Genomic DNA, 12,985 nt, shown 5'->3' on the forward strand with positions numbered 1-12,985 from the left:
AGTAAAGGAGCAGGGTCCAAAAACTATACAGTAGAAAGAAAGAACACTTTCGAATTATGTTCCCATAACTTTGAAAATTGTGCCAACAAAATCATTGTGTTTGACAAGAGTGTTGTGATGGGAAATTTGATTGAAAGAAATCAGGGCTTCATAGATTTATGGACGTGTTCAGCTTCTCATCAGCATCCCTGAATTTGCATTAATTTATTCATGCATACTAATTTGCACAATGTCGGTTTGAACATTTCACTTCCTCTGCTTTTATCTTCAATAATAACTATGTAATAATCATGATCTAAGATTGCCTTTTATTGGAAAGTTATATGAAGCTAGCTGTAAGGTTAAAAATAGTAGCAATCAGCAATTTATAAGGTGTCTTAGTGATTTTTCTACTGTTCTGATATGATTCAATTAACAATCCAAGTTATAAGAGAAATATTTACTCTGGGCTTCAGCTTCTGTGAGTGAATCCATGACCATCATGGCAAGGAATATGTCTGAAGGCATGGTGCTGGGGCATTAACTGAGAGCTTACATCTGATCTGCTAGCAAAGAGAGAGAAACTGGCAACGAATGGTGTGGGCTTTTTAAACCTCAAGCCTGGAAATTAGTGATACATTTTCTTCAACAAAGTCACACCTACTAAACTTTCCCAAACAGTTCCCCCAACTTGCATTCAGTGTATGAGCCTTTGGGGTTTTTCTCACTCAAGCCATCACAAAACCAGAGTTTAACAATCTAGATTCAGAAGCAAGATGAGACAAGTGTAGGGTTAATAGTCTTGTGAACCATATATATGAAGCTTAATTTAACATTTTAATTAAAGTTTTTAAAATATTTGAGTAATACTATTTTAAACTTTTGTGGGTTTGATACTAAGATCAAAATCTATTTGACTTCAAAGTGAGCACAGATTAATTAAATTCTATCACTGTTCATGTGTGTGTGAGCAGACAGATCAGGGATACACAAGGGGGAAGTTGCTGCTTTCTTGCCACCATCAATGTACTTGCGATGTTTTTATGGAGGTAGTGGTAAAGTATCTAAATTTTTATTACACTGTAATGAAAAAGTTTTAAGGAGCTTTTCATATCACAATCAATTCATGAGTACCTGCATATGTACAGTATTTCAGTAAATTTAAAATAATCTTCTAGATAAATGAGTAGGCAAGACTTTTTCCATGAATAGTCGTTATTTTCAACGTGTTGACCTATTTCTCAGTTGAAATCCATGTATTCTGTATATATTCATTTGATATCCAAAACATTCTTCATCTCTGTATTTTGTGAGTGAAAATGCAATTTAACAGCATGTTCTTTGTCCCCCTCATACCACCCTCTTCCTCACAAAGAATTTAGAATTTATTCAGTATCCTGCAAATTGAGGTTCAGTGCTTGTCATCCTAACAACACAAAGGGTGTTGATTGTTTTATTTGAAAAAAATTCAAATAACTTATTAGTCAGTCCCCTCAGGGAAAGTCTTTTTTAGTATTTATCAAATAAAAAAAAAACAGTTGCTTACTTTGCAAAAGAACTCTAGATACCATGTGAAACAAATATTAATCATATTTACTCAGAGAAATCTCATACTATTTGCTGTATCAGTTGACATAGACTCATAGAACATGATCAGTTTTGTGTACAATCAATGTATAGGATCAATATGTTGCATGAAGTTATGGCATAGACAACCTTTTAGTGTTTCAATAAATAACAAGGCTATATTATATTTAATGGTACAGAACACTTACATAAAGTAAATATAATTTTATTTTTGTACCTTATTCTATTATTTTAATATAATTGTGGGCAAAAAGTTCTATGCCATTATAGTGACTAAAACCAGCTGAACTCAGAGCATTATTCCATATCTAAAGTTTAGTTCTCACAGGGAAAAGATAAAATAGTTAGAAAATTCTAAAAAATATAGTTTTACAATAAATAGTAAGCTATTTATACAAATCAATTATTGACTTCTAATTGACTTAAAGATTCTATAGAAACACTTAAATAGAAAGAAATTAGGGTTCTTCATAATCTTTAGTGAATTAAAAGACCAGTAAGTGGTATTCCATAGTCAGGTTCCAGAATCATCTACAATTATTAATATTAAGCAAGACTCTGCTAACATCAGTGTAAAAGCAAACAATGACTTGACATTGCCCCCCAAATCAGCATCTAAGAAAATAATGGCATAGTATTGCCCCCAAAGATCCTGTATGGGTGAATTTCACTAATTTTGTAGTGATAAGAATCGTGCTAATGGTCTCATAAATGCCAGGCATGCCATACTCTACCACTGAACCCTTCTTCACACCTTTCTCTATAAATTTTCTATGAATGTGAGTGTTGTGAGCATATCTTATCAAAGAAATTGCTCATGTAGAAATGAAGAATTAGAAAGAGCAATTTGTAGACACTGGTATTTATAAACTAGAAGACATAATCCCATATTCTTTAGGATTCACCATCTTACTCTGTATCTTAACCCAGACTGATAAGGAACCGTTTATAATATTTATATTTATGTAAAACACAGAAACAATCCACTGCTGAATGGAAAGTTTCGTACCACAATGAATATATTTTATGCTGATACTATTTGTAATTTTCAGCTGGAATACAAGTAATTTAAAGAAAACGTTATCATTATTCTTTTTTTCCTTCTTTTTCTTTTTTTCCTCATTTTTTATTAAAGATTTCCATTTCCTCCCCTCCTCCTCCCCCTTCCCTCCCCTCCCTTCCACCCATACCCCCACTCCCTCCCTCTCCAGGCCAAAGAGCCATCAGGGTTCCCTTCACTATGTTAAGTCCAAGGTCCACCCAACTCCCCGTAAGTCCAGGAAGGTGAGCAACCAAACTGACAAGGCTCACAGGGAGCCCGTCCATGCTGTAGAGTCCAAGCCCATCACCGTTGTCCTTGGTTTCTCAGTCCTCCTCCACCGTCAGCCACATTCAGAGAGTCCGGTTTGGTCCCCTGTTCCATCAGTCCCATTCCAACTGGACTTGGTGATCTCCAGTTAGTTCTGTCCCACTGTCTCAAAGGGTGAACGCACCCCTCACGGTCCTGACTTCCTTGCTCATGATCTCCCTCCTTTTGCTCCTCATCAGGACCTTGGGAGCTCAGTCCGGTGCTCCAATGTATTCTTATTCACCAAAATATCTGAGATTATAAGATAAAGCAATAGAATTATTTACTTTGGAGCAATTTATTTCATTTTAGGTGTATGGATGTTTTGCGTACATATATGTCTGTGTATTTGTATGTCTGTTGCCCTCAGAGGTAAAACCTAGGCATTGAATCTTAAGGAATTGGAGCTACAGATGGTTGTAAGCAAAGAAATGAGTTCTGGGAATTGAACCCAGGTCCTCCAGAAGAGCAGCCATTGCTTTTTGACTACTGAGCTATCTGTCCAGCCAAAACCTCCATTTTTTAAAGTACTAATATTATTGATATCTATGGGGCTACTTCTAGCTTATCTCCTTCCAGTAGTATATACTTACATATGTAAAGATTTTTGTTTATAAACTTTCTATTCTAATTTTTTTAAATAATGCACAATTTGTTAACATTTATTTACTTTCCCAAATGATATCATAATTTTAATTTACAGGCCTGAAATTAAGTTAAATTCAATATTTCACTAGGAGTCTTTCAAAACCACAATTCACTAATTAATTTAAAAATCTTTATATAAGTCCAAGAAATTCTGTTAGATAATTTCTTCTCCAATTGAGATGTTCCTTGTACATGTACACATTGAATGTGACAAATTAATATTCTGATTTATTTCCCATAAAAATTGCACTGGAAAGCATACATATAGAACTTGTTCAGCTCAAACTATCAAGAAAGTATCATCCCTTCCTTTACTTTTGCCAATCACCAGTGGCAACTTGGTTGTGATTGCCTAAGAAGCTGCCTTGGCCTGGTATTTCTCTGAGGCATAGATACTTAAGTAGATTCATTCCAGAAAATAATTTTGACTTTCATCTCCATCACAGGTGCTCTGTATTTGGGAGGATAAATTTAGGTTACAGACTACATTTCCTTTGTTATACTTTTGTGAGACAACATCTTACATTGCCTGTCTTCTTTCCTGAATTTTGACTGATTATATTCTATCTCTTCAGTACTTTTTATTTTCATTTTGACCCAATAATTTTCAAAAACTCAATTTGGATAATAAACACTCAAAAACTTGCTGGTGCTCTCCAGTTTACACACGTGACAGCTGCCTGACTCAGATGTGCTCTCATGGAGTGTGTTAATAAAAATGTTGGCACAAGCAGCTGATTTAGTGGAAATCATATTGAAGAATTTTGTTTTTTTCTTATGAAATAATGAAATGTTGAGATATTTATTTATCAAAAAGGAAATATCTGTTTCCTTTTACTTGCTAAACAAAATTCCAGTTTTCCCATCTAGAAATTTAAAAATGGGCCAAATAATCTTGCAACATGTGAAATAAATACCGAGATGATTACTTGTGTCAGACAGCATCCCAAGGTTTTCCTTTACAAATCTCATACCATTCATACCCCACTCCCAAGTTTTATGAAGTGTAAATTATTACCTGTTTTATAGGTATTGAAACTGAGGTACAGATATGAAGATAGAATGTTAATTCTGAGTTATCTTCAGAGTTCCATATTTAAGATATCAAATCAATTTGAGTGTATAATATATATATATATTTTTAATTTTTTTCCAGTTTATTTATTTTTTATTAAAAATTGCCATCTTCTCCCCTCCTCCTACCCCTTCCCTCCCCTCCCCTCCACCCACACCCCCACTCCCTCCCTCTTGAGGCCAAACAGCCATCAGGGTTCTCTACACTATGTTGAGTCCAAGGTCCTCCCAACTCCCCCCAGGTCCAGGAAGGTGAGCAACCAAACTGAGAAGGCTCACACAGAGCCCGTCCATGTCGTAGAGACCAAGCCCATCGCCATTGTCCTTGGCTCCTCAGTCAGCCTCCACCTATATATTTTTAACCAAAACACTATATCATATCCCCCAACCTGCAGCCTCAGACACAGGTCATAATCAATAACAGTGTGTGTTCCTTTATGTTTTCCATGGCTAGGAATCTGTCGTTAGTCTTTTTTACAAAGACTTATATGTTTTTAACAAATGTATAAGTGTTTTCTCTTCATGTATGCAAGTGCACCTTTTACACCTGGCGCCCCAGAGGGGCTGGATTGAAGGGGGTATTTGATCTCCTGGAAACGGAGTTACAGGTGTGGAGACTGCTGTGTGAGAACTAGATGTCACTGCTTTGCAAGAACAGCATGTGTTCTTACTTGATGAGCCATTCCTTCAGAGGTTGTATCACTGATTCTTTTACACACATCTTTCTGTGTCATTCAGAGTTTCTAATGTGGAGAACCACACCCTTTAGTCTGGACAATAGTTTTGGAGGGAACTGTCAAGAGCCCAACTGTGAAACTTGTAAATTCTTGATGCTGTCAGAGACACGAAAATCCAGAACTTTCTAATGTCAGAAAGATTTGTAACTCTGGGGTGGGTTAGGCAGGTAGATATCAAAAGGAAACATATTCTAACCCTTTTTAATGCTAAATAACTATTATTGAATTTCCAAATGAAAAATAATTCATTCTATTATTTTCCTTTTTTTTCTATTTCTTTTCCTTCTTTCTTTCTATATTTTGGTGTGTGTGTGTATGTGTGTGTGTATTTGTGTGTGAGTGTGTGTGATATGTAAGTTGGTGAGACAGGATTTTTACAATACCAACCTGCCCTGTAACCACATTACATAGTCTAGGCTGATCTCAAACTTACAATCCTCCTGTTTCAGCCACCTGGAAATTATCTCAGACATACATCATCTTGCTTTGCTGAGTTTTCTATAAGATGAAGCTTCTCTGAATAAAGACAGGGGTTTCCAAGTTTATTCCAGATTTTCAGCCTCTCAGAAAAGATTAGAAAAGTATGAGGTTGAGAATGTTCTTGAATTGGGGTGTACACATTTCTGGATTCCTCATATTCATTTCATTTCCACTTGTTCATTAACTATAATTTTCACTGTTATTAGTTATTAGGATGGATGCATAGGCAAAGTGACAGTCAGTTCAGTATTGCTGTTCAAAAACTATGATAGAATTTTTGGGGAGGTATGCAAATACGTTACAGGATTATAATGATAAAATGACAATAGTGGGCACCACAGGAACAAATTAAAGGGTTATTCTACTCATCATCTTCACATGCAAAGTCAGCAATCAGATAAAAAGAAAGCACCAAACAAAACACAGCTTTACCGTGAAAAAGATCTGTATCTGCAGAGTCTCTACAATGTAAGTCCATCAATAGCTTTGCCTTCTGGGTGATGCACTTTGTCTTCATTTACCAATATTTCCGACAATATGTTTCCAGTAAAACTTCATAATTGCAAAATGACTGACAACTCACTCTCCATCTGTGCAAGCTTACACCCTTTCTGCAGTCAGTCTACACCCAGATGTTAGCCTCAGGGTGGATGTATTTGTTAACACTAAGGATTTTCAAATGAACTACATGTCCCTTTTCACTTACATTTGACATCGATTTGATGCTGTCTTTTAATATGCTACCGATAGACTTGCCAGAAAAATGACTGGGACATAATTTTAAAGTCCTTAAGAAATAGAGAGATGCCCTCAGGGTCAACATTAACTGAATATGTAATGGTAAAAAGAGACATTTGGGCTGTACTTGACAAATATGTCACAGTTATTTCCTAAGGAATTACATCAGATAATTCTTTGTTATTTCTGTAGAAGTTGGATGCCACATTTATTGTTGGCTTGCTGTTAAAAAAAAGAAACTGGCCACTTTCTTGTATCTCCTCATAAATTCAGATGGAATTATGCTATCTGACATTTGGACTGCAATATTTGAATTTATGCAAACCAGACACCAAGTCCTCTGAAGTATTTAAAAATACATTTCTGAGCACTTTACAAATGCCTCTTCTGTGATGAATTTTTCATGACAATCACCTCATGAACTATCAATTGACTTTTGAGGACAGCATATCTTTTGATCTACATAGAATTGGAGCTCACATGTCCTTTCTGTGTTCTCTCCTGAAGGGCTGCTAAGACAGAATTTCACTGCATAACTGGACTGTGCTTACTTTCTATAACAATGACCTGTTTTGTTAAGTATTTTCGCATGGAATTTTCTTTTGCTAGTATTTTGTTCTATATCGTGACCTGTCACCTTCTCTATAGACACCAGTACTTAGGCTTCTACAAAAAAAGAAAGAAAAAGATGAAAGAAAGAAAGAAAGAAAGAAAGAAAGAAAGAAAGAAAGAAAGAAAGAAAGAAAGATATGAAGGAAGTAAGGAATAAAGGAAGGAAGGAAGGAAGGAAGGAAGGAAGGAAGGCAGAAGGACGGACGAAAGGAAGGAAGACGGAAGAAGGGGAAGGCAGGAAGAGCCTCCGTCAGCTCCGTCCCCTCCTGAAGGAATCCCTCCTCCCTCCTTCCCACCGAAACTGCCTCCGGTTCCGTCCTTCAGCCTTCCTTCCCCTTCCTCCCCCTCGGAAGTCCGTCCTGAAGGAAGAAGAAGGAGACGGAAAGGAATAAAGAAAAGTGTAGAAAAGTGTACTATGGATGTGATGGTGCAGGAAAGTATTATGAAGCAGTTTCAGAAGGAACTGTTATCCTCTTATTAGTAATTTAGAGATGTTCTGTTTGATTTAATATCTGAAAAAAATGTAAGTCTTCTATTTCTTGTAAGTTTGAATATTATTAATTACTAAAATACCCCAGATTCCATTTTTCTTGATTCCAACTGCTTTTTTTCCCCATCTTCCTTTCACCTTTTTGCATGCTGTGATACTCCTTCCTTAGGCGGCACCATCTCACCTCTACCTCCTTCAGCTGCACTCAGTGGCAGAGTGGAGAGTGAACTTTTTTTTTCCAGCCATTCAGACTGAAATAATTACACAAAACTATATTAATTGCAACATTGTTTGGCTGATGGATAAGGCATATTTCTATCTAGCTCTTATATCTTTAATTAACCCATTTCTATTAACCTATGTATTGCCACATGGCCTAACCTCAATTTCTACATGGTTTCCTCAGCGGTCATTGAGTATCTATCTCACTTCTCCTACTCTCTCTATGTTTTCTGTTCAGTTTTCCCACCTGACATCACCCTTCTAAGTCGATGGCCGAAACAGCTTTGTTTATCAACCAATAAAAGCAACATATACACAAGAGGACATCCTATATCACAATAAAAGTTGTTTTAAATGACAAGATCATAGTAATATGTATCTACATCTAAAATATGGAGAGCTTTCATATCAGTAATTTAATGGCACACCTGAAAGCTACAGAACAAAATGAAAAAAGAATCAATAACGAAAAGGGCAGTTATCAAATTTTGTGTGTGTATGAAACAAAAGTTGGTCCTATGAGAAAATCAGTAAGACTGACTTGACAATCCCTCATGAATTAACTAAAAGATGGAGATAGAAGATCCAAATTAATACAATAGAACTGAAAAGAATATTTTAAACATCTGTACTCTTTTAAACTGGAAAATTTTGAAGAAATAAAAAAGTTCTTGATATATACAACCTACCAATATGAAATCACATACAAATACATGATTTAATCAGACAATATCCCCTAGTATTAAGAAGCATTAACAAAAGGTCTTTCAACAAAAGAAAACCTGATCCAAATTAATTCAACACAGAATTTTACAAGAACTTCAATAATGACTTAGCATCAATACTCCTCAAATTTTGCAAAATAGAAACAGAAGAAACATTGCCTAATATTATGAAAGCACTATTACCTTGATATTTGGAATACATACAGGTCCAACAAAGAAAAAGAATTACAGACCATTTTTTCTTTTGAATATAGGTGCAAAATTCTCAAAAATATACTTACATACTGAATCCAAGAACACATCAAAAAGATTGTTCACAATGTTCAAATAGGCTTCTTGATACATACAGGGATAGCTCAACATACATAAATTGATAAATGTAATAAACCACATAACAGGCTGAGTGACAAAAATGACAAGATCATCACATTAGATTCAAGAAAGGCCTTTGATAAAAATCCAATATCCCTTCATGATAAGATTATTTAAAAGACTAGGGTTACCTCAACATAAGAAAGGCATTTACAGCAAGCCCATAGTCAGCAAAAACTAATAGAGAGAAACGTATAGCATCCCCACTAAAATCAAAAGAAAGAAAAAGTTGTCCATTCTCTCCATACAGATTCAATATAATATTTGGAATCATACTTAGAGAAATAAGTCAGCCAAAGGAGAGCAAGGGAATATCAATAGAGGATGAAGAATTCAAAGCGTCTTTATGTGCAAATTGTTAGGTAAAAAAGAAATTTGGAAATAATGACTATGTTTACTTCTAGCATACCAAAGTACATACTGGATAAAGACACTGTCAGTAACACAAATATCTACCACAAAATTCATGTGAGCACCCTGGCTATTCTCCATTCTTCTGACTCTGCCACTTACCCTAAATTTCTTCAGTTCGTGAGCTTCCCTCTCCAAGATTCTCATTCCTTTATAGCCCTATTATTTAGGCTATGCTCTCTCTTTCTGTCTTTCTCTCTTGATCCTCTCTGTTGCCTTTATCTTCCTCTCTAGCTCTGGTACCATCACTATCTTCTCATGGCCCAGTCCCATCTGCCAGCCATGTTCATGTACTGCTTTCTAACCCTACTTGGAACTCTTCCAGATCCCTCTGACTATACTCTCCCTCATAACTACAACGAAACCTTCCACTCTTCTAAACCTTAGAGCAGTCCTGTCCTCATTTTATACCTTTTGTGCTGAAACTCTCTGTGTATACACAGATGGTTTGATTTTATACATAAATAACTCTAAAAATTCCACTAGGAGACTTAAATAGTTGATAAACTCAACAAAGTATCAGGATACATAATTGACACAGTAAATCAGTGGTGTATCTATATTAAAATGACAGATTGAGAAAGAAATTAGAGAAACAGTATCTTTAGAGTAATAAAAAATTTAACCACAGCACTAAAAGACATTGAAGAATGAAATTAAAGAAGATATTGGAAGATGGAAAGATATCCCGTAGTCATGAATTAATAGAATTAATATAGGGAAAATAGTTATATTACCAAAAGCAATCTACAGATTCAAGGCAATCTTTATTAAATTATAATATAATTCTTGACAGAAATTGAAAGAATATATTTCAGCTTCAAATGGAAATGCACACACATATATAAGAGGATAGCTAAAACAATCCTAAATAATAAAAGTACTTTTGGAAGTATCACCACCTCTGATCTCAAATTGTACTACAGAGCTATAGTAATAAAAACAGTATGGTAATGACATAAAACAGACACATTAAACAATGGAATCAAACTGAAGACATAGATAAGTCAACCTCATTTTTGGTAAAGAAGCCAGAAATACATACTGCAAAAAGATGACATCTTCAACCAGTGGTGCTTGTCAAACTATATGGATAAATATAGAATAATGCCAATAGAGTCATATGTTTCATTCTGACCAAACTTCAACTGTAAATGAAACAAGGACTTCAGTTCAAGGCCTGTATCCTTAACCTGATGTAGAAATTGAGGATAGTCTTGAAGTTATTGGCATAGGAAAAATGTTTCTGAACAGGACACAGTAACATAGGAACTAAAAACAATAATTAACAAATAGCTCATTCATGGAAAAGGGAACTATCATTTGGACAAATTGACATGCTACAAAATGGAAAAAGATCTTTACCAATTACACATCCAATAGATGCCCAAGTTCAAAAATACAAAAAACTAATAACATTGTGCAATAAAATAACCTAATTTTAAAAAATTGGTTTCAAACTGAATAAAGAATTCTCAAAAGATGAAAGACAATTGACTGAGAAACACTTAAAGATATATTCAACACTCTTAGTCATTACTGAAATAAAAAATCAAACCTACTCGGATATTTCATCATACACATGTAAGAATGGCCAAGATAAATAAAATAAATAAAAGCTTATGCGGACAAGGAAGTGGAATAAGAGAAACACTCATCCATTATTTGTGGAAGCATATGTACAGAAGCTATGGAAATCAGTGGGGCATTTCCTTTGCAAACTTGGAATAGATCTGTAATGAGATTCAACTATATCATCTTGTGAACATACCCAATTGACTCTGCATCATACTACAGAGACACTCAGATATGTCTAATGCTGCTCTCTTTATAATAGACAGAATTTGAGAACAGTTTAAATATTCATCAACAAGTGAATGAATAATGAGAATGTGGCACATTTACACAATGAAATATTACTCAGCTATTAAAAAAATCACGAAATTTGCCTGTAAATGGATAGAACTAAAAAATCATCCAGAATGAGATAACCAAGACTCGAGAAGAAAAATATTGTTTCTATTATCTTATATGTGTATGAGAACTTTTAAGCTCATGATAGATATTCTAATTACATAGTCACAGAGGTGTTAAGCTTTTGATAGGCATTCCACTATTTATACAAATACAAGCTTAGACAGAATAAAGAAGTAGGTGGGAGGGAAGGATTATGCAAGGAAGGAGAAATATGATACATAGTTATTGAGGGACTGGAAGTGCTAGTAGGGACCAGAACAAGATTATTAAAAGGAGAATAGGAGTGAAAATGGAGTAAGGGAGGGAATATGCGGAGGGAAAGCAAACACTAAGGACCATTTGAGGGGCTGTATGAAAACCTACTACAGTAAAAGCTTCTTAAAATACATTATACATATTAAAGAAATATAAATGGAATCACTAAATAATTGAGAATACAAAGTTCCAACTAGACATCTATTGACAAGAAATGAAACCCCCAATGACAAGAAAGGATTATAACTAAACTGAGTTGTTGATCAAAAGGGGCCATGTGTTACCCCAAACTATTCAGAATATTTCTAAAGCTATTAGCTGCTCTCTTTAAACTGATAGTAAAGGCCTATTGATGAATAAAACTATTACATATATCACTGAACAGATAGAAATCAATCTAATACCTACCTTGAGCCTTTACTGACTAGTGTTCATGGTGCTGGAATATCTTCTGCATGCTACCAGAGGAAAAAAAAACTAAACACAAACTTTTTTACAACCCTTCTACCTACAATGGTAACCTGCTTGAATGATAAACTGGTACATGAGTTTTTGTTCTATTGCTGTAAAAAGTACCATGATCAAGGCAACTCTATAAAAGAAAACATTTAAGTGGAGGCTTCCTTACAGTTTCAGTTAGTTCTTTATCATCATGGTGGGAAGCAGATAGGCATGACACTGGAGCAGTAGAGGGGGATTTAGATCTTGATCTACAGGCAGCTGCCAGAAAGAAACACTGGGCCTGGCTTGAACTTTGGAAACTTCCAAGCCCATCCTCACAACACACTTCCTCACACAAGAGCCCACCTACTCCAGCAAAGGCAAAACTTCTAATCCTTCGAAACAATCCATTACCAGGGGACTAAGAATGTAAATATATGAGGCTATGGCAGCCATTCTCAATTCAAATCACCAAATCTTCTCCCACAGATTTCTAGCCTTATTATAAGGCAAAATACATTTAGTCCAACTTCAAAAGTCTGCATAGATTTTCATAGTGTCAACACTACCTCAAAGTCCAACGTCTCGAGTCTCCTCAGAGACTCAAAACTACTTTAACTCTAACTCTCTTTAAAATCAGAATCAGAAAGCAAATCACATACTTCTAATCTACAGTGGCACAGAACACATATCATCATTCCAAAAGAAAAGAGAGATATAATGAGGAAATGCTGGACCAAAGCAAGACAGAAAAACAGCAGGGCAAACTCCAAATTCTGCATCTCTATGTTTGTTGCCAAAGCACTCATTCAGATCTCCAATTCCCTTTGGCTATGTTGACTGCCACACACTTTTCTCTCTTGGGTTATGTCCAAACCCTGTTAGCAAC

This window comes from Arvicola amphibius, chromosome 8 (assembly GCF_903992535.2).
Source record: "Arvicola amphibius chromosome 8, mArvAmp1.2, whole genome shotgun sequence".
Taxonomy (NCBI): Eukaryota; Metazoa; Chordata; class Mammalia; order Rodentia; family Cricetidae; genus Arvicola; species Arvicola amphibius.